The sequence below is a fragment of the Lineus longissimus genome, chromosome 1 (assembly GCF_910592395.1).
Source record: "Lineus longissimus chromosome 1, tnLinLong1.2, whole genome shotgun sequence".
Lineage (NCBI taxonomy): Eukaryota > Metazoa > Nemertea > Pilidiophora > Heteronemertea > Lineidae > Lineus > Lineus longissimus.
In genome coordinates this window covers 2,463,522-2,483,970 of record NC_088308.1, presented here as the reverse complement: position 1 = coordinate 2,483,970, position 20,449 = coordinate 2,463,522, and the positions used below count along the sequence as shown (strand labels likewise).

Sequence of the window (20,449 nt, the reverse complement as noted above, 5' to 3'; positions counted from 1 at the left end):
TATACTGGAATGGGACTTCACACAAACACACACAACATACTGAATAGTAGTAATACCTAGCATGGCCGTTAGCGGCGAAACCCTGAACCGTATGCCTAACTACTTAACAACATTAGCCATTGACAACATCGATATTACGATAATTTGATTGTCAAATATTATGATCTACGGCAGAACCATCAGCTAAATATGTAGAGGCTATTCCAATCGCGTAATGGTGGGACCATATGAGTCATCTTTCATGGGACCGAGTGGGCTGTTTGCATGTGTACATGCAGTATTAGTTTACTCTGACACACTGGTGTACTATTGATCTCTTTACAACTTGATATTCAGTTGGTTCTCCTCTGTAGATGACTTGCTATTAGGAGCTGGAGTTATTCGGCGGAAAAATACTACCGGTCGCTCTCAGGCTCAGCAGAGATAATCGAGCAGACATTGTACTGATGGCCTTTGGTCTCAGCGAGCTTAAACATTTGAGTTTCAAAAGCCAATTACTGTTGTCTTTCGTAGTGTTTTTCTTCAGTATCCTGTATCCTATCGGGCATCAAGCTATAATTTTCAACTGACTTCTCTACTTCACGGGATCAGACGCATGAAGCAATGGGAAGAGGCGCGATCCCGCAAATGTATAAAGAGGTGCAACAAACGCTTCACCCAAGTTCGAAATTTGTTAAAGAAATAAACAAGTCTGTACTTCATTATATATAACATAATACAAATTAACATCTCTGGGCCCCATTGTAAGAGAGCATGTCAGACATGTTGTACATGTACTATAGATGTTGAGATACACATACCGTACTAAAACGTCCATGAAACGACATGTTACTCTCAGACACAGATTACTAGCAAGCAATAGCCGACCTCCTCTATCTTCCCTAATTACGGTCTCACTTAATGGGATACTTTCCACGCGAGAACACGGACTTAGAGAACCACGAATTCCGAGGTGAAAATAACAAATCGAAACTCAATGGACATGTATCCACAGACCTGAAGGTTACGAAGATGTCGAAGTTACGGACTCATGAAAACATCCACAAAAATGGCACTTGAATACCTTAATGCACCAGTATCCCACGTAAGGGAAGACACGGCCAATAAGATGGGCGGCCGTTGTAACCTATTCAAAATCATGGCACGTTGCTGCATCGTAACCACAGTTTGATAATTTCCTTAACAACTCGTGATTGCCGTGAATAGCTGGGCCGCCTTGTCTGCCGATTTTGAAATCAACATCACCGGTATTACAAAAAAAGCTTTCCATGTCTCGTCCATTATCTCGTTGACAAATTATAGGAGAATACGTTAGCAATGGGAGAATGCTTATCGACAGACGCGACGGAATCGAGGATTCTGTCTATGAATTGCAAAACACTTGTGGAATGAAAGGATGTCATATGTTTTTTTATTCCAAGTGATACGTGAATTTAATCGCATTGGTGGGGTTTTTTTTACCTAATGTCTACTCTTCAAAGGGCTGCGAGATTTGAAAATCCTGAGGGGGATTTTTACTTCACCGAAAAACATTTCCGGGTGCATATAATTGTGTTGAAAGCTCAAAACCTTTTTTTAGGCCCGTAGTATACCATGCAGCATACGCAAACTGATAGTGTTTATTTCAATAACACTGTCAGTCTGGGTATTTAAAAAAATTTCAATGAACGATTGAACATACATGGAAATCCTCTATGGGGGACATGAATAGAAAGTATCGACTGAAACCAGAATGGATTCTCTTAATTTTAATATCGGGGAGTGACGGATTTAGAAAACAACCGATCATTTGTTTAATGCCTGCGTACCATCCGGGTTCTATAATACCATGAAACACTCGTATATCACGCTTTGAGCCGCTTAACCCAATACTGCCACTCTGAAATATTTATTCAGCAATTTCATAGCAAGTGTTTTTAACTGCATTACTGACCATTTGTTAGTCAATAACAGCTTCTTTTTTAATGTGGTTATTTTCCAATCATCTGCCCAGATTGATCGTATTAGATATTATGCATCCTACTCGCTTTATTTGTATAAAATACAAGTACAATTACAGTCGACAGAATCAACTTTCTTTTTCGATTATTTCCTCTCGACCATTAGAAAATTTTCCTTGGGTTTGAGTTGAGCGACATGCCTGAAATCATGTTTATCCCTCCGCCCAGCTCATCAAGTTAACCTCTCCATCTCCTCCTGAATGAAACCAAGACTATTCGCGTCACCTTTCCCACACGACGTGGCGCATGGTTCGATTTTCATTAATAATCTATTGTTATGAGGTTGTGCCTGATCCATCGATATGGATCTCGGCGGGGACTCAGCTGTGGAAGATAATAGAATCAACTGCGAACAGATATTCTTGCAGAAATAGCAGACATTTCAGGGATTTTATAGTCATTATGTGATGTTCAAAATAAAATAGTAGTGTGTGTCGTGTCCATATCCATAACCCGTGCTCAGCATGTGGGGTCTTAACACTGGTAGGAGACGTTTCCGACTTCTTAACGGTTTCTTTTACTTTTTCCTGATTTATCCGACAAAGGTCCGATATTGTCTGACTTTTCCCTGAAAGGTCGGATTTCTAACAAACCTCGAAAAAAACCAGAGAATCCCAATAGGCATGTTCACATTTACATGTAACTAACATTTGAGAATCCGTTACTATGGGGGTGCAGTGGGTTCCCTAAGTCCCTCATAGTTACGGGTTCTCAAATGCTAGTTACATTTATATGAAAACATGTCTAATTTGGTACAAATCTGCAGCTCTTTAATGATAAGTGAAATCCTAGACCAACTTGTCGTGCCGAGTCGCCGCTCGATCAGGGCCACGCCTGGGCGTGCATCGCGGTTAATGAGGACCTGATGATCGATTTAATCGTATCTTTAGCTGTCCATGATGGTTTGTCAGCCGTGGCTCAACCTACATCGTGTACAGCCATTATGATCGGTCAACCCGTGTAACCCGTTATGAGCCACAGCCACAACGGCAGAATGGTGTGGGCCAACGGATGCGGATGAATAAGACCATCGTTGTCGACACACTGCTTACCAGCGTTGACAGATGAATGACCAAACTTTTAAATGGCGATTGCCTTCGCTGAGAAGACGGAAGAGACCAGGGCCAACCTAAGACAGCTGCAAGGTGACACAGGTGAGCTAATAAGGCTATCTACTCGGTGTTAAGGCAGGGGATAGCTGCTGGTTGGCAACCTGACACATCCACTGTAGTTTACTAATAAATGCATCATACCATGATGCATGAAGCTGACCACTATAAAAACCCCTACCTGTGGGACTCACGGAGTATGAAATGTCGCTTCTATAACGACCTGCATCTCGTCACAAGACAGAGAGAAAGGCCGAAGAACACGTGAAGAAGTTGGCAAAAACCGCCGCTAGACATCAACAAGGCATTAAGCGAGAAAAATCACGTCATTGAAAGCGTCAACAACAACATGTTTTGTCTTTATCAGCGTGCACAGGGGAACTGAAAATAAATTCAAGGGTTTTAAAGACTGAGGTCAACCAAAGCTTGGTTCAATCTTTGAGGGTTAAACTATGAGACTAAAGGCATGGTCTTGTCATTATCGGGCACGACACGGAAAAACACCGCCCATATGCCGAACGAGCCGCTGACAGAAGGACAGATCGAATCAATCTAATCGCCTGTCCTAACAGAAGATTGATATTGCAACCAACTGATGGTTCACCTATAAGATCAATATCGCCGATCTTAGATTTATTGTCTATATGGGAGCATGGTTGACTGTTGTCTAAAACGAGAACATAAGCTGTGGGAAGAAGCTTTAGTAACGCATGGCTGCCCAGCCAGACCTGATGGGTTTTCTCAGGCATAAGAATAGAATATCGGACCCGGTATCGGAATACCAAGCTTACAGGCTGATCATTGAAACTGAGATTTGATTGCGTGGGATTCTGTGTTTGCCTACGGTCATGAGGGATTGATGATATATCAATGCGTGAGCTGCATGAGAAGACTGTCAGGAGTGTTAAATTGAGGGTTGATATCACTGAGACGACAGAGAGAAAATATAATACATCACATGACCTTATTAGGAATTGCATTTAGTCTGTTGATGTGCAATATTGTACAAACAACACATACATTTGTTGGCATGAAAAGTCTTTAAAAAATCGCTTGCCAAATCGTTAGCCACCAATAACTGCCCTTCGGAGTGGTCTCAGCGCAAGAATAAAAAAACCTATGTTTCATTTAACTACAAACAACTGTCCTTTTGTGTGGTATCCATGCCAGAAGCCAGACAACCCCTGTGCCTCTTTAGCTACAAATAAAAGCCCTTTGGATTTGTCTCTTCGTACACCACATGCAACTTGACCATTGTGGTCCTGCGCCAAAGGCAACCCAACAGGTGTCCCTTGTTGGCTACCAGTCATGCCAGTGACTGTCCTTTGGCGTGATCTACTCGCCGAGAAGCAACAACTCAACCTGTGTACAAATCTGTCCGACTCCGTGGACAATTGGAGAAGCCTGACTAGCAATATCTATCAGAAATCAGAGCAAGGTTTGACTAACGATGAGGGCCAACAATCACGACGCAGATATCACGGATATAAGATAGAATCTAACAGTGTAAATTGGCTTCAGAAATTGCCAATATTGGTTTGTGGTAAATGGTAACTTTTCACGTAGTTTTGGCTCTAGTGCACAAGTCGTTGGTCTGAAGGCGAGAGGTTGGTTTTTGTTCTATTTTGCTCCGCTCCAAAGCTAAGAATTGGTCTGCTACAACCTCGGTCAGTAACAATTCCCTCATAGTATAGGCTTACGAAAACGTGGAGGTTTTCATTAAAAACTGTATCAGAGCTGGATAATTTTCTCACTTTTTTTTCTTCTTCGCCTTGATTAACTAGCTTATTAGACTCATCGTCACATCTTTAATAGATTCGAACATGTGTTTTTTACCTGAACCAGCCTTGGCCATTGCGATACATTGTCTTTTTACAAACACGAAAAAGACTTGACAACAACAGGCTTTATCTGGTCACCAAATTGCGTTCATCAAGAGCAGAAAGCGAGGTGAAGTCTGAACAACAATACTATCAAGACTCTTATAGACCCTAACACAGTTACTTACAGTAAATGGGACATAAATGAAGATCTCACTACAGCTAGTGGCACATTTAAGAGTTCACTTCTAAGGGTTCCGTCTAAAGGTGTGATAAATTGTTAAAGATTCCCTTGCCAGTTTATCAGTCTCTGTCGTGACATGTCAACTCCTTGGAGACCGCACGCGCCATTCCCATAACTGCTATTTTCGCGACAAGTCACATTTATCTTGAGGTGAGATGAGAAAGAAGTCACATAACACCTTAAGGCAATCTCTCTATGTCGTGTCTTCTTTATTACTTCACCTCTGCAAAGGCAGATAAAAAAAGAGCTATTAAGGAGGAGAGGAGGAGAGTAGCATGGCTACCTGTTACGAACATCTAAGATCTTTTATTATTATTTTCATTCTTTAAAAGGCAACTTCCATTAGAGTTCTGCATTGATCAAAGAGAATTTGCTCTATGAAATAACCTACACAGTCATGTAGCTTTGAGTATACCAGTTACCTATTCTTTTGTCAAGCTACTCAGCATCACTATCAATACGATACACTGTTAGGCCTACTTGCAATAGAAATCACAACAAAAAAATAACCTAATTCAAATGTGTAGCTTTAATCATTATTAGCAGTTACCTTTATGTTCTTCAAATCATCGATAGTTCTGGCATAAACGAATTTCGGTGGCTTTTAGCCAGAATTTTAAAATCGCAGATATAACCATCGACATGTCGAATTCTCCCACACCATGTCTTACAACTTGGCCATTACGGCTGACGGGTGGGTGGTGAGGGAATAAGAGCCAATTGCGGTGACAGAGTGAATGTCATATCTGTCTGGAACATCAAAGAGCTGGCAAAGAACGTGACGAATGCATTAGGAGATTAAATGACGGGAGGCCATAACCAGTCAAAGGAAGATACGACTTCTGATATTTCGAGCGTTTCATTTGACGCTTTGATGAAAAAATGCTGCGTAAATTATTTTGTGGCTTTCCTTTCAATTTATCAACAGGCGTTGTGTGAGATTACTGTCGCAATTTTTCTTAAGAACTGGATTAGAGAAGTAATTAATGACAGTAACACGATAACAGGACTTGCTGCGGGGAAGAATGTCACAATATCGGCAGATTGTCAACATAACCACAGACAGTGCGATGCGAGATGACTTAGAGATTTAAAACAAGCACGCATGCCTGTTTTTGTTTTCGATTATCAACATCCACATTTCTCATGCAACACGTCTCTTTCAATGAAGATATTAATGACAGGAACACGTATTTTCAAACAAAGATGTCAACTGATAATATATTGTGACTGGCTGATTCAGATTTGTACATTACACCAGTAGCCCTTTACAAAATAATTTTACTAAGCTGATAAAGTTCTTTGCCGCCGATCCCACTGTGACTTGCAACAAGTTCAAGCAATTCGTAAGATTTAGGAGGCGGTCAACTTCTCTTCAGTAGATATTGATTCACCTACTATTTTTTGCAACAATCTGTCCGAATGTTTAAGAACGCTTCATTACCCCCTCAGTGCTACTACTAATGCTGAAATCTGTTCCAGTTAATATCCTCCAAAGGCAAAGATATCGCCCATTAACCTTGTACAACAACGTGCATTACTTCAATGTCACTTTTTCAGGAAAAAATAATTTCATGATGATGATATTCTTTGCAGCGTAACCTTTGAGCAACAGTGAATGCAAACATGCAAAAGGCGCGGTCGATTTACCGGAACACTCGGCAACCAGGACTTCCTGCACATTAAGCCCGGCTACCGGGGTTAATGGCTATCATTAATTCACATCCGTATTTGTAGAAATCACTGGATGGCTGAATAAAGCAGCCGGTATCCTACCGTATCCCACGGTGACTGTTGATAACACGGCTCAAATTCACCGGAATAGCCATTTTAAAGCAAGTGAGATGTTGGGTGAGCATGACCAACAGGTGCTTATTTCCCTATAGAAGAAATTAATGGGCACTAGCATACATTATATATCGTGGCTATAAATTGGGAACATATTTTAGCTTCTCAAGATATTTCATTGGTAAGTTCAAAGAAGAATTTGGGAATGTAATTTGTTAAGAATAAAAATATGGATTTGTTTATTAATAGATTAGCTTTTTCTTCTTTTGACCCCAAATTTTTATTTCAGCAAATGTATATTTTCGTCCCTGTTCTATTAGGCTTCATATCACCCGGAGCTTTTCGCTCCTACCTCATCTGCTGGCTCGATACCTTGTTTATCTTCCCTCGTTGTTTGAACGGTGGCCAACAACATCATGTGTCATTGGCCTCATCGGGGACCATGGGATTGGCTACCGCGGTGGCTACCCTGTCCCTGGCAAACAATCAGCCGATCTTTATACGTATATAGAGGGTCGTCAAAGATATTGCAATATTGATTTGTTTTGACTTGCATATACAGCGCACAGTTGCTTTGACTTTTATATCAAAATAGTCACGACTCGCATGACTTGCCTCGACTTGCATGTTACAGCATAATCTGTCTTCATTTCAATTGCATATGCAGCACATGCACGTGATACACAATCACAGGATTTGAGGCGAAAACTCTTGACGACGCTGTCTTCATCACTGTGTTACCAAGGATGTTTGCACTACTTAACTAAAACAAAATTGACAGTCTGGAGGGTTCGCAAGCATTACTAGAATGCAGTACTTTAGTGAGGCCCCAGTTCATTAAGAAAGAAGGTCAGATAATTATGTACAAAAAGATAACACTGTGTGAATTTGGCATAAGACACAATCTCCAAGACCGTACGGTCAAACTATGCATGCAAAGCAACCTTGCCAGGCACAACACAAATGTGTTGATAATGCTGGCATTCATTTCTTTGGAATGCAGACTCCAACGCCTGGGTAATAGCTTAGTACAAGCATCTGCACATATACTCCGAGTTCCGGCGAACGAGCAGTCAATATTTTGGCACAAGACACCATCAGTATTCAATTCAGTACGCCATCAGTATTCAATTCAGTACACCATCAGTATTCAATTCAGTACACCATCAGTATTCAATTCAGTACGCCATCAGTATTCAATTCAGTACACCATCAGTATTCAATTCAGTACACCATCAGTATTCAATTCAGTACACCATCAGTATTCAATTCAGTACACCATCAGTATTCAATTCAGTACACCATCAGTATTCAATTCAGTACACCATCAGTATTCAATTCAGTACACCATCAGTATTCAATTCAGTACACCATCAGTATTCAATTCAGTACACCATCAGTATTCAATTCAGTACACCATCAGTATTCAATTCAGTACACCATCAGTATTCAATTCAGTACACCATCAGTATTCAATTCAGTACGCCATCAGTATTCAATTCAGTACACCATCAGTATTCAATTCAGTACACCATCAGTATTCAATTCAGTACACCATCAGTATTCAATTCAGTACACCATCAGTATTCAATTCAGTACACCATCAGTATTCAATTCAGTACACCATCAGTATACATAATTCAGTTCAAATCACCATCAGTATTTTCACTTGGTATTAATCGATGTTCCATCCCTATTGATTGAAAGCTTCTCCCTATAAACATGTCAAAACCAATAATGTCAAAGCAGCCCATCTCAATTTTACCACTTAAGCTATCAAGTACCATGGTAATGCGAATCACTGCTCCTTGATGGAAATGCCCACACTACACTGTCCAACAGCCAGTCATCTAGTAAAAGCAAATATTATTTCTGGCAACAGAATGATGAATTGGGCAATGGTATTGGAGCGATGCTTCTGTTTGGCGTTATTGCTTTTAATTACTAGGGGGTTGCTGAGATGTTTGGTCAGGGTAATGGGGGATCAGACAGGTATAAGTTCATCGCTCTCTGAGGGGAAAGCGAGGGTGAGAATTACATCTACATGGGTCAAAGAGGACAAAACGGAACCGTGGTTAAAAAAAAACCAAGTTGTCGTTGAAGTTGTATTCATTTATGGAAGAAAATTGTCAAACTTTCATGAAAGCCTCCAGAAATCTCATTAAAAACTTATGACGAATTCTCCAGCTTCAGCTAGGTAATTGATTGAATAAGGAGAGAGTGATGGATGACAATACATCGTCGTGTACTGTGACTAATGTGACAATTTCTTCATTCAAGCCTAAATCTCCTTGGAAACGACGTAACAACAACCATTTGTTTACAGCTGCTAGGCAACAATATGATGTTTTGTTAGACTGTGATGTCTACTTCCCGGCGTGAAAGATGATGACAATAGCATGAAAGCCATTAAAATGAGAATGACCATAAAAATGGAATTAGAATTTCGATATGCTATAGTATGAATACGATTCGCCCACATTCAATTTCCGAGTTTTTAATGGAAAATTCAAATTTCATTTGGTGCGTTCCGAAGGTTTCTGACGATCCATTATTGGTTTTAGGAAAATTGACGCCCGTTGGCCGCGTAGCTGTAGCGTACTGGCATTTTGCCGAATGATAGTTGCACAGTATGATAATCTAGCTAGCGTATTGGAAGGTTCATGCTTACTCAAAAATTTTACAAGGAGAAGACAAATAGTTCAGCAGAAGAGGAATCATTACTGAGATTTTCAACAAAATGGCCGTTTATGTTCGCTGACAATGGCCGCAGCATTTGCCGAATCGATTGAGTTTTGTGGACAATTCCAATACAAGAATATTTTCGCCTAATCTAAATAATACTCTGAAATTTATACTGGGATAGCTATGATAATTTACATTGTAGGAAACTATTACACCGTTGTCAGGAATGTACAAACAGATGCGTCCTGAGTTCGATCTATATAACTTTGTATTCAGTATTAACGACCGTAGTCATATCAACGTCGTTTTAAAGTGGAGTCGAGGGCCATCAAGTTTGCACACAGGCTGTGCAAGCTTCAGCAAGATCGGAAAATGTATGGCGTCGTATCACAAAACATGTTGAACTGTTCATTCCCGCAGATATTGATTATCGCCCAATGTGGCATTTGTGCGAATAGCCTTCGTAAATCATTTTCATTGACATTTTGTAAAAGTAGCCTACCGTAGCCAATATTCCTACGGGCGGTGGTGATACAAGTCATTACATTCTCTCATCAATATTTCATGTTCTCCGCCTATTGCCTTGGACAATCCCATTTGAAAATCTCCGAAATCCGGTTTTAGTTTTTGCCCCTGAAACGCACACAAAAGCCTGATTTTCATCCGATTATTTCTTCCCAAAATATTATCAATACATGTAGTGTTTTTCATCATCGGCAACAGCGACAATTGATCAAAGAAAATCCCACGTTCTCATAACCCCCAATGGAAACTATATCAGCCGATTCAAAATTACATTTTTTGTGTCTCCGCCACGTTGTGAATAAGAATAGCTGTTATGTGTATTTATTTCTTCAAAGCAGAGCAAATAAGAAATGAGTCTTTGCTACCCCTCTGAGAGTCGGGCATGTGGAAGACATTACGCTATCGATCTATATGATGGCGCTACACATGACAATGTATGGGTATGTTACATCCAACAACGCAGCTCGTATATATTCCACTGCAGACAGCGTCTAGTCAGTGGTTGAATTGCTGGTAGGCTGAGATGAGCAGTCGGAGATGAAAGTCGCACCATCTGCGCGCGGTTTCCACACCGGACCTTTTCCGCCTAATGATCACCCAGGACACATTTGTTTCATTACAGTACTGTAGACGAGAATTCGATATATATGGCATGCAATTGAAAAGATTCGAGAAGGGAAATGACAAGGTCCTTGTCGATATTCATTCCGCAGCAACAGAAAGAAGCACGCAAGCGCTTGGTAACATCCATTATCACTTTCCTCAAAAAAGAATGAATTTGGTTTTCCTATCAGGTACTGGCCAATCAGAAGTGACCTAGTCTGCTTGTTCGGCGCAGCTAATCTTCGCCGTTATAGGAATACGATGCCTCTGATTGGTAAAAACATGCAGTCGATCAGATGGCGGAAGGTCTCTTCCTTGAGCAGAGTAGGCCTAGAGAATACGCCCTACGCATTTTTCACCGAAACCTTTGCAATGATACAGACACGACAGAAGAAGCTTCTCTTCTAGATAAACATAACCAGTGTCTTTCTGTCGCTCAAAGCATACGCTACCAGTTGTCTCATTTCCGTTACAGACTTCGTTAAATGTTACGTTTCCACAGCGCCACTCCGACATCTCTCCGAGTATAGGATGCTACATGTAAATGTTGTAATGCATTTATAAGAAAATGCTGTAAAATCGCGGTGTTAACAGCAGAAGTGTGCAACAGCCTTTTTAGTAATCTTCGACACATGAGACCTCCGCTCTTTCGAATTCTTTTCCACCTCCAATTTGTTGTATTGCGTGCAGTTCTCTTCAGAATCGTGATACATCCGCGCACCTTTGCTTCCGATATTAGAATAGAAATTCAATATCTCTGTTAAAATCAATATCGCCGTCAGCCTCAGCTCTCACAGAGAATGCTTTCTTTACTGCCAAGGGATTAACTTATGAAATTCAATTATTTCAGTTTGTAGCTGATTTCCAGCAGTATACACATAGGGTGCAAGTTTTGGCATGGCAAACAAAGAGTATTTGTGACCACCATGCCATATGTCAGCGTCAGTGGTGTTGCGAAGTGACGAATACAGAAGCATACAAACCTCGGCCATTTTCCTGTTACCTGGTGACTTTTTCACCCACTGCAACACCAGGAATTGTAATTTTTGGCCAAACGGCCAGAATACTGTCTAGTTGTGCCGTTGTTTAGGTGTGTGATCATCCACGACGACGCCAAATTGGATGCAGTTGTAGGAAAAACGTTTTCGTGGTTGTAAACTCATCTGATGTAACTTGATATGACAGTTTTTGCTGGTATGACAAATGCAACAATGAAATAACGCTTACTAGCTTCGAAATGAATGTTTCCGGCTGATATCACAGAAACCGTTGGTATGGTGAAGCGCTCAAGGGCGACCTTTCTAATTCATAGGGTTGAGGGTGTAATAAAACCACCGCATGTCCATCTGATGATATATGTGCTCGGCTCTAAAAGAATATTACGATCCCGGGGCACCGCGAGGGTATAATTTCAGCGTCCAAGTCTCGGTATGACAAATCGAATGGCATAATGATTGGCCGACATGGCGGTTGTTCGTGTACCTGATACCTCTGATGGGAAATGATGCGGAAGATTGTTGCGGTGGCCAATCATCTTCTGGCTTATTTGGTTACACATTGCTCGCTGGGTCCCAATCATGTTCTCCAATATAGCCTGTACGCTTCTCGTAATGGTTTCGTTGTCGGCGTACGAGAGAAAATCGCCTTACATATCGCAAACATTATCTAGACTAAGTGAATTTGCTAGAGCTAGCTTCGCCATAGTTTTTGATCGTCTCAGAGAAATGATATTGGGTATGATATGGATTGATATGAATTACAGTGTTCGATCAGTGGCGGCGTTCAAACGCCAGTCTTTCCTCGCGAAACCTTTAGACATATTTTCAAGCACGGCGTCGGAGTGCAGAACGTTGCATGCCTAGCTTGAGTCCGCCCCAACACAACCTGCAACACACTCGGAAATAACAAGAGCAGCAACCCAGCACCATGGTGATGGAGGTTAGATGAATCGTCTAATTGCAATTTCCATTAAAATTAATGACAAAAATCCATAATATGTGACATATGATTATGACAGCGTGCGATATCCCGTGTAGGGTTTCATAATACACAAATCTCGAAAGGAAGGATCTCAAACGCACCGACCTATTCAGTAGCTCATTTGATCGGGTTGTATTTGTCCAAAAAAATACGCTCTTTGTTACGGCTGATATTGATGAATGATACAGATTGACTCTGAATTTGTGAATATATGTAGTTATTGATTAGATCAAAGGGGTTACTAGCGTTTTTGATGCCAAGAAGGCATTCACTGGTGGGTTTCTTTCGTATGAAGAGAAAAGCTGCAGGCAGTTTTGTTTTTCTGATGTCACTATTATCGACAAGATGTCGTTCGTTTATTTCAACGTAACAATCTTTTGACATCCAATGTGCTGTTATCTACAAGTTACTTTTGATATCGTATGTGCTGTTATCTACAAGTTACTTTTGATATCTAATGTGCTGTTATCTACAAGTTACTTTTGATATCTAATGTTGCTGTTATCTACAAGTTACTTTTGACATCTAATGTGCTGTTATCTACAAGTTACTTTTGATATCTAATGTGCTGTTATCTACAAGTTACTTTTGATATCGTATGTGCTGTTATCTACAAGTTACTTTTGATATCTAATGTGCTGTTATCTACAAGTTACTTTTGATATCTAATGTGATGTTATCTACAAGTTACTTTTGATATCTAATGTGCTGTTATCTACAAGTTACTTTTGATATCTAATGTTGCTGTTATCTACAAGTTACTTTTGACATCTAATGTGCTGTTATCTACAAGTTACTTTTGATATCTAATGTGCTGTTATCTACAAGTTACTTTTGATATCGTATGTGCTGTTATCTACAAGTTACTTTTGATATCTAATGTGCTGTTATCTACAAGTTACTTTTGATATCTAATGTGCTGTTATCTACAAGTTACTTTTGATATCTAATGTTGCTGTTATCTACAAGTTACCTTTGATATCTAATGTGCTGTTATCTACAAGTTACTTTTGATATCTAATGTTGCTGTTATCTACAAGTTACTTTTGATATCGTATGTGCTGTTATCTACAAGTTACTTTTGATATCTAATGTGCTGTTATCTACAAGTTACTTTTGATATCTAATGTTGCTGTTATCTACAAGTTACTTTTGATATCTAATGTGCTGTTATCTACAAGTTACTTTTGATATCGTATGTGCTGTTATCTACAAGTTACTTTTGATATCGTATGTGCTGTTATCTACAAGTTACTTTTGATATCGTATGTGCTGTTATCTACAAGTTACTTTTGATATCGTATGTGCTGTTATCTACAAGTTACTTTTGATATCGTATGTGCTGTTATCTACAAGTTACTTTTGATATCGTATGTGCTGTTATCTACAAGTTACTTTTGATATCTAATGTTGCTGTTATCTACAAGTTACTTTTGATATCTAATGTGCTGTTATCTACAAGTTACCTTTGATATCTAATGTTGCTGTTATCTACAAGTTACTTTTGATATCTAATGTGCTGTTATCTACAAGTTACTTTTGATATCTAATGTGCTGTTATCTACAAGTTACTTTTGATATCTAATGTTGCTGTTATCTACTAGTTATTGTTTGTGCAAGTTGCACTTTAAGATAAAGCAGATAATTTTTGGAGACATCATCATAATATATCCAATCAAAATCATTTAGCACAGATTCACCAAAACAGTCATTACAAAATGAACCAATCTTAAGTTTATCTGAAGGAGACCGCCAGTTGATTTTGCTTCAGGAAATTGTTAAATACTAAATTACTCGGCATGCGAACTGGATGAATCAAACTGAAAATGATGCGGTTTGTCTTTTGGGGCATACGCGAATATGGAACTCTACAGTATACATATAAATTAGTTATTCTGGCTAGCGTTCAAAATCGATTTTGTGGTATAACATACGGAGTAGATACTTGCTCGATCACCAAGGCCAGGGTAGCGTGATGGTAGAGCGCTACATACCCAGGGCGATTCTACCATCTTTTTTCTTGTCATGTTATTCTGCTCCTGCGTGTCGAAGCATGAGAAGACGTGATGAATCTGCGACGATGAAGGATTATGAACGTACTGACAGAATATAATTATTTGTACCGTGACAAAGAACTTTTACCGTGAGAATTCTGTGTGACGATGAACGTATATGATGATGAAGCAGAAGATGTGTTTCTCCGACGAAGATTGAAGTGTCCTTTTCAGGGCCGCCACGAGCTTTAAGTCATGGAGGGCACATCACATCTTTCGACCTCCGAGATCAGGAGGACAATCAGCAAGAAAAACATGTTAGTGATGATACTCGGGGGAATTGCCAACTGAAAACTGTTCTTCTGTGATTGTGAAGGAGATTTTTTATGTTTTCGATCATCAATATATGTTTTGGCTGCAACGAAGATACCCTGTGTGACAGAGAATGTTCGTCTCTGACAAATTGACTTCTTGCGCCAAAATTTATATTTGATCGAGATAATTTATGTCGGATAAGATGCTGCCTTCGTTGTCAGGCAGGTCCGCTTGAGGTCCGCCCGTCACTGCTATGCCAAGACAGCCGTTTTTCTTCGGCAAGTCTTTCTATACTGCGTTAAGTGAGGTTTTTCAGATGTGAGGTAGAATTAGTTTCTGTCACGAAAAAGTAATATCACACTAAGTTCTTCATTTTTCACAGCCATGGTTCCGCTATGTTTGTCATCTGCGCGGCCATCGATTAAACTTTACCGCAGCTGCCATTAAACTTCTTGATTGCACTTCAGGGAGAGGTAGATCAATATTATTCATATGCAGGGATGAATGAACCTTAGATACATTTTGATATCGGTTTGATGAAGTTACAATGTACATGTACGACATATCATATCAAGCAGTTTAGCATTTATACCTCAAAGCACAGTTCATTTAAGATTTTGACTATATTCGCCTCACTATAAGGTATCCCCACCAGGCGCACTCTTGAAAAATATGGATCTTTTAAAACTCAGGTTACAGTGACCGCTATTGCTACTCCGATCTGGTGGTGCAACCTTTTTGAAGTAACCAGTATACTGAGCATGAAAGAATGCTGACTATATGTATTGTAATGTTGATCAAAGAACTGTAACAACCCCAATATAATAATGCGCGATGCTGGCCCGCATTTTCATTCAGTGGTCTTCACAATTTACATGTAATATGCTATTAATATCCGACTTTTGCCATTACTTTATACCATCAATTGTATTTTTCCTGGGATTCTTGGACGTTTGGCTGCATCTACATCTTGACCCTCAATGTATTGACATTGCTCAGCTTCCAGACAATGGCGGAGGCTATACTGAGGCAATACCGTTGAAAGTTCGGTGTACATCCATCACATTGTTGATGTCGCACGTTTTTATCATCAACAGGCAAACAACATTTGAACGATGGATATTGCAGTTGTGTCTGTTTTATGTATGTTTCCCCATGAATAAGCTGGCGTGTAACGCATTCAGATTATCAATAAATGTATGCATCATGCTAGCGATGGTTCATGCAACGCTTCTTAATGGAGACTGAGGCGCCAATAGACTCGAGCCCCTATCGCATTGAACCAAGGGGAGACTCCACAGTCGATTTCTGCCTGTGATGTTTAGCAAGAAATGGAATATTCAAGCAAGAAGAGACATCACACAGTCGGATGTCTTCCAGATGTTATGCAAGAAATAGATATTCAACCAATAGGGACATCCAGCAGATTTGGGTGTCTGCCAGATGCTACGCAGGAAGTTGGGTATTCAACCAAGAAGGGACATAGCAGTCAGATGTCTGCCAGATGCTACGCAGGAAGTTGGGTATTCAACCAAGAAGGGACAAAGCAGTCAGATGTCTGCCAGATTTTACGCAGAAAGATGGGTATTCAACCAAGATGAACATCCAACAGTCGGATGTCTTCAGGATGTTGCGCAGGAAGATCTAATATAGGCCTAACAGAGGACGACGTACGTGTCTGTTCGTGAGATGTCATTCCAGATGGACATTTCACCAAGAGGAACATCGAACAGCCGGGTGTCTGCCCGATGCCATGCAAGAAAAGGCGGGATATTCAACCAAGGAAGGACAGCCAAAAGCATGCGATGTTTGCGATTTTGCAGTTTTCCAAAGAAACATGCTTTGATTAAGCATTGGAGATGATGCAAAGGGCGGAACACAAAAAGCGCGTGGTTTCGATAAACCACTCATTATTGAAAATCCAATTCAAATATTGATTGGTCCATTTGATACCAACATATGAAACATGGCCAATTAAAAATTATTTCAAACTGGCCCTATTAAACAGTACACTGCTACGAGATACATTCATAACAGACTGGTTATAGCTTGTTGAGAGCCTCAGGCAGCTTCTATTGATCTGTTCAGCGTAGCCACTGCTTGGCTCCCGTCTCGAATTGACTATTTGTACAAAGATTACATTGGGTAATTCCATTAAAGATTCTTATGTTTTCAGTAACGTGTATCATCAAAATAAAATGTGTTTGCGACAATTTCTTATCGTTTTTTTCTCACTATATAGCTCCGACTGCTGGTCTATGAAACCCACCCAACGCAAACAACTAGTACATGTATATAGTATAGATTTTGGGTTACGTTTAATTCTTATCCACTCTTAGGTACTCCAATCATGTCAGAAGATCCTGACTAAGATCCTGACTATCCTAAACTTTTCAACGGGTGCTCCGATCATGTCTGAAGACGCTGGCTATTCTAAACTATTCAACAGGTGCTCCAATCATGTCAGAAGACGCTGGCTATTCTAAACTATTCAACAGGTGCTCCAATCATGTCAGAAGACGCTGGCTATTCTAAACTATTCAACAGGTGCTCCAATCATGTCAGAAGATCCTAGCTATTCAAACTATTCAACAGGTGTCCCAACCATGTCAGAAGACGCTAGATATTGAAAACTATTCAACAGGTGTCCCAATCATGTCAGAAGATGATGGCTGTTCAAAACTTGTCAGCATTAGCTCAAATCATGTGAGACAGAAGATTGACTGTCAACCGATGCTCCATTAAGCTCGATTGAATTCAATCGATTTATAAGGTCAAATATTGATAAGTAGCATCAACACGAAGATCCTGCTAATGACTGCTGTGATGGGTATTGGTTATCGCGGGTTACCTTGGGCTATCACTCAGCCCCTGCATTATATCAATTAGACCACAATATACACGAGGTTGTCAAATCTATACCAGGACCTCTTTAATTGACAAAAAGGTCCCACGAGATCTCAGATCGGATTAACAGTTGTGATAAGTAATAACATTAAATTGCTGCTGTTCGAGATAGATCGGGTGATTGATTAATTGATCAATGGATAATTGATCAATGGGCTATACGATAGCCGTGTACGGTAAGTGTATAATACAGTCTTCTTCGTGTGGGTTCGATATTCATGAGTAGATACAGTCTTACATCAAAGAGAGGACATTGCCAGTGCTGCACGAGAGGAAGTATGTGGACATGTTGGAGCAATCGTCTGTGTTAGTCAGAGAAATTGCTGATTCACTCTTAGAAATAAAGGTTTTCGAGCTTTTGAAAAGTCTTTCCGCCAACACACCCCGCGCGTAGAGGTTTTTTCGGTAAAATAATAAAGCCTCGTAGAAGTTTTTGAGTGAGGTTTTCATTTTACCGAAGAAAATTTTTTTATATATCACGACACCCGGTAGGCTCGATTCGGCCGCTTTAGAACGAAGGCTGTGACAAGTCTAATGCTTTGTCATTGGGGGCATAGTCTCTGTACGGATACACACTTGGCAGAAAATTGTCATATCGCTAAAATAACCACAGCATTCCCGTAAACCAAGTGCGAGGTGAAAGTCGAGCAAAGTGCACAGCCTGACACTCAACTCTAAACCATCTATTCAATGATCAGAGTCGATGCGAGTAAACTTGCAACAACAGTGGTGCGATAGTGAAAATGTCACTGAAACAGCAATCGAAAGAAGAGTTTAAAATGACAGTAAAATGACTTACATCATTAGCCGAGGGTCGGTTAGAAAAGATTTAAAGATAATCCTAGTGAGATCAGCTAAACACTATCTCGTCGTCGGTGTCATCTCTACCATCCCTGATAATCTAAGCTAAAGTAACGCACCACTGGTAGCTGCTACAGCACCGCCAATAACATTCTACACCAATCAGCCTACTAGCGAATGAATCAGGAGTTGGCGGTTATCGATTAGCCGCTAGGAAGCAGCAGTGCGCAGATAAGTACACTGGAAAATCTGCGGGAATATAGCTGTCACTCTCATCTGAAGTATCTGGCCTACTGTCTTCCAGGTAGGTTGAGAGTCCCATCCCTCTCACCTTGTCAACACGGTCGAGCAGCCAGGACTGATTCGGCCTGACTGTTATAGAATTACAGAGTTAGGCCTGGAAGAATTTCCTAGCCCAGTGTAAAGAGTCGCAGAACCCTTAGAGCAGCAACCCATTGAAGAGAAGCTGTTATATGACCCAAATCCCTTCAAGCAGTGAGACACCACTTCGGGGAACGAGTGTGAAGGTCTAAGTTAGTCGTGGTCAGTATATATTTCAAATAAGTTTGAAATTTCCCATGGTTTACATTTTGGACATTTTGACATTTTCTTGTAATGATACCTCTTCCATGGTCTGATATTTAGAAGTATATCAGAAAATTTGTCATAGTAGATATATCAAAGACATTTCTCATGTATCTAGATTTGAAAAGTTGCATTGTCTTAATAAATTAAATGATTCTTTTGATGTGATATTCCTGATGTTTGTGCTTTAAACCTGGCCTGGTTACCGTCTCATCTCTCCAACCATGTTGTCAACACAGTGGAGCAGCCAGGACTGATTCGGCCTGGCTGTGACCGTCTCATCTCTCTCACCATGTTGACAACTTGGCAGAGCAGCCAACAAGACAGATGTGGCTTGGCTGGTCTTTGCTGCATCATGCTGTCAACACGGTGGAGCAGCTAGGACTGATTCGGCCCGGCTGTGACTGTCTCATCTCTCTCACCATGTTGACAACTTGGCAGAGCAGCCAACAAGACAGACGTGGCTGTGACTGTCTCATCCCTCTCATCATGGTGCCAACACGGTGGAGCAGCAAAGACTGATTTGGACTGCCTGTGACCGTCTCATCTCTCTCACCATATTGTCAACACGGTGGAGCAGCCAAGACTGATTCGGCCTGGCTGTGACTATCTCATCTCTCTCATCATGTTGTCAACACGATCGAGCAGCCAGGACTGATTCGGCCTGGCTGTGATTGCCTCATCTCTCTCACCAACAACTTGGCAGAGCAGCCAAGACTGATTTGGTCTTCGGGATGGTGTAGAGTATCGCCACAACAATGTTGATGAGATCACTCGTCGTTTCAGCGGGCATGACTTGGTACATCCAGTGACCCAGCAAAAAGTAGCGACGGTACAGCCATAAGTAGCAACAACTCGCAAAACGGGATCCTTGTCTAGCTGGTCACTATCAAATTAGGGAGAAGATCCAGCGCAGCGGGATTGAGGGGGCCCTTTGAGGGAGAAGCCTGAATATTGTGAGGGTGAGCCCTCACCATGTAAGTGTCATCAGTGGTAGGCCAATTGCAGTACGGTCCAGGCAGTAATCAGGCCTGGTGGTACCGGAGGACAAGGGAGTCGAGACGGCTCTTTGTCGAGTTTACAGAGCAGCCAC

General features: G+C 40.7%; 1 protein-coding gene across 3 annotated transcripts in view; it reads right to left on the bottom strand.

The window, feature by feature from the left end:
* Nucleotides 1–19,007, bottom strand: part of LOC135484506 (uncharacterized) — a 47,551-nt gene extending 28,544 nt beyond the window's left edge. Inside the window, exon 1 of one of the 3 annotated variants that reach the window (XM_064766050.1) lies at nucleotides 18,770–19,007. The gene's annotated coding sequence lies outside the window, so the exon portion shown is untranslated. The remainder of the gene's footprint in view (nucleotides 1–18,769) is intronic. The other 2 variants (XM_064766040.1, XM_064766061.1) reach the window with 2 other exon arrangements.
* Between the last annotated feature and the right edge of the window lie 1,442 nt (nucleotides 19,008–20,449).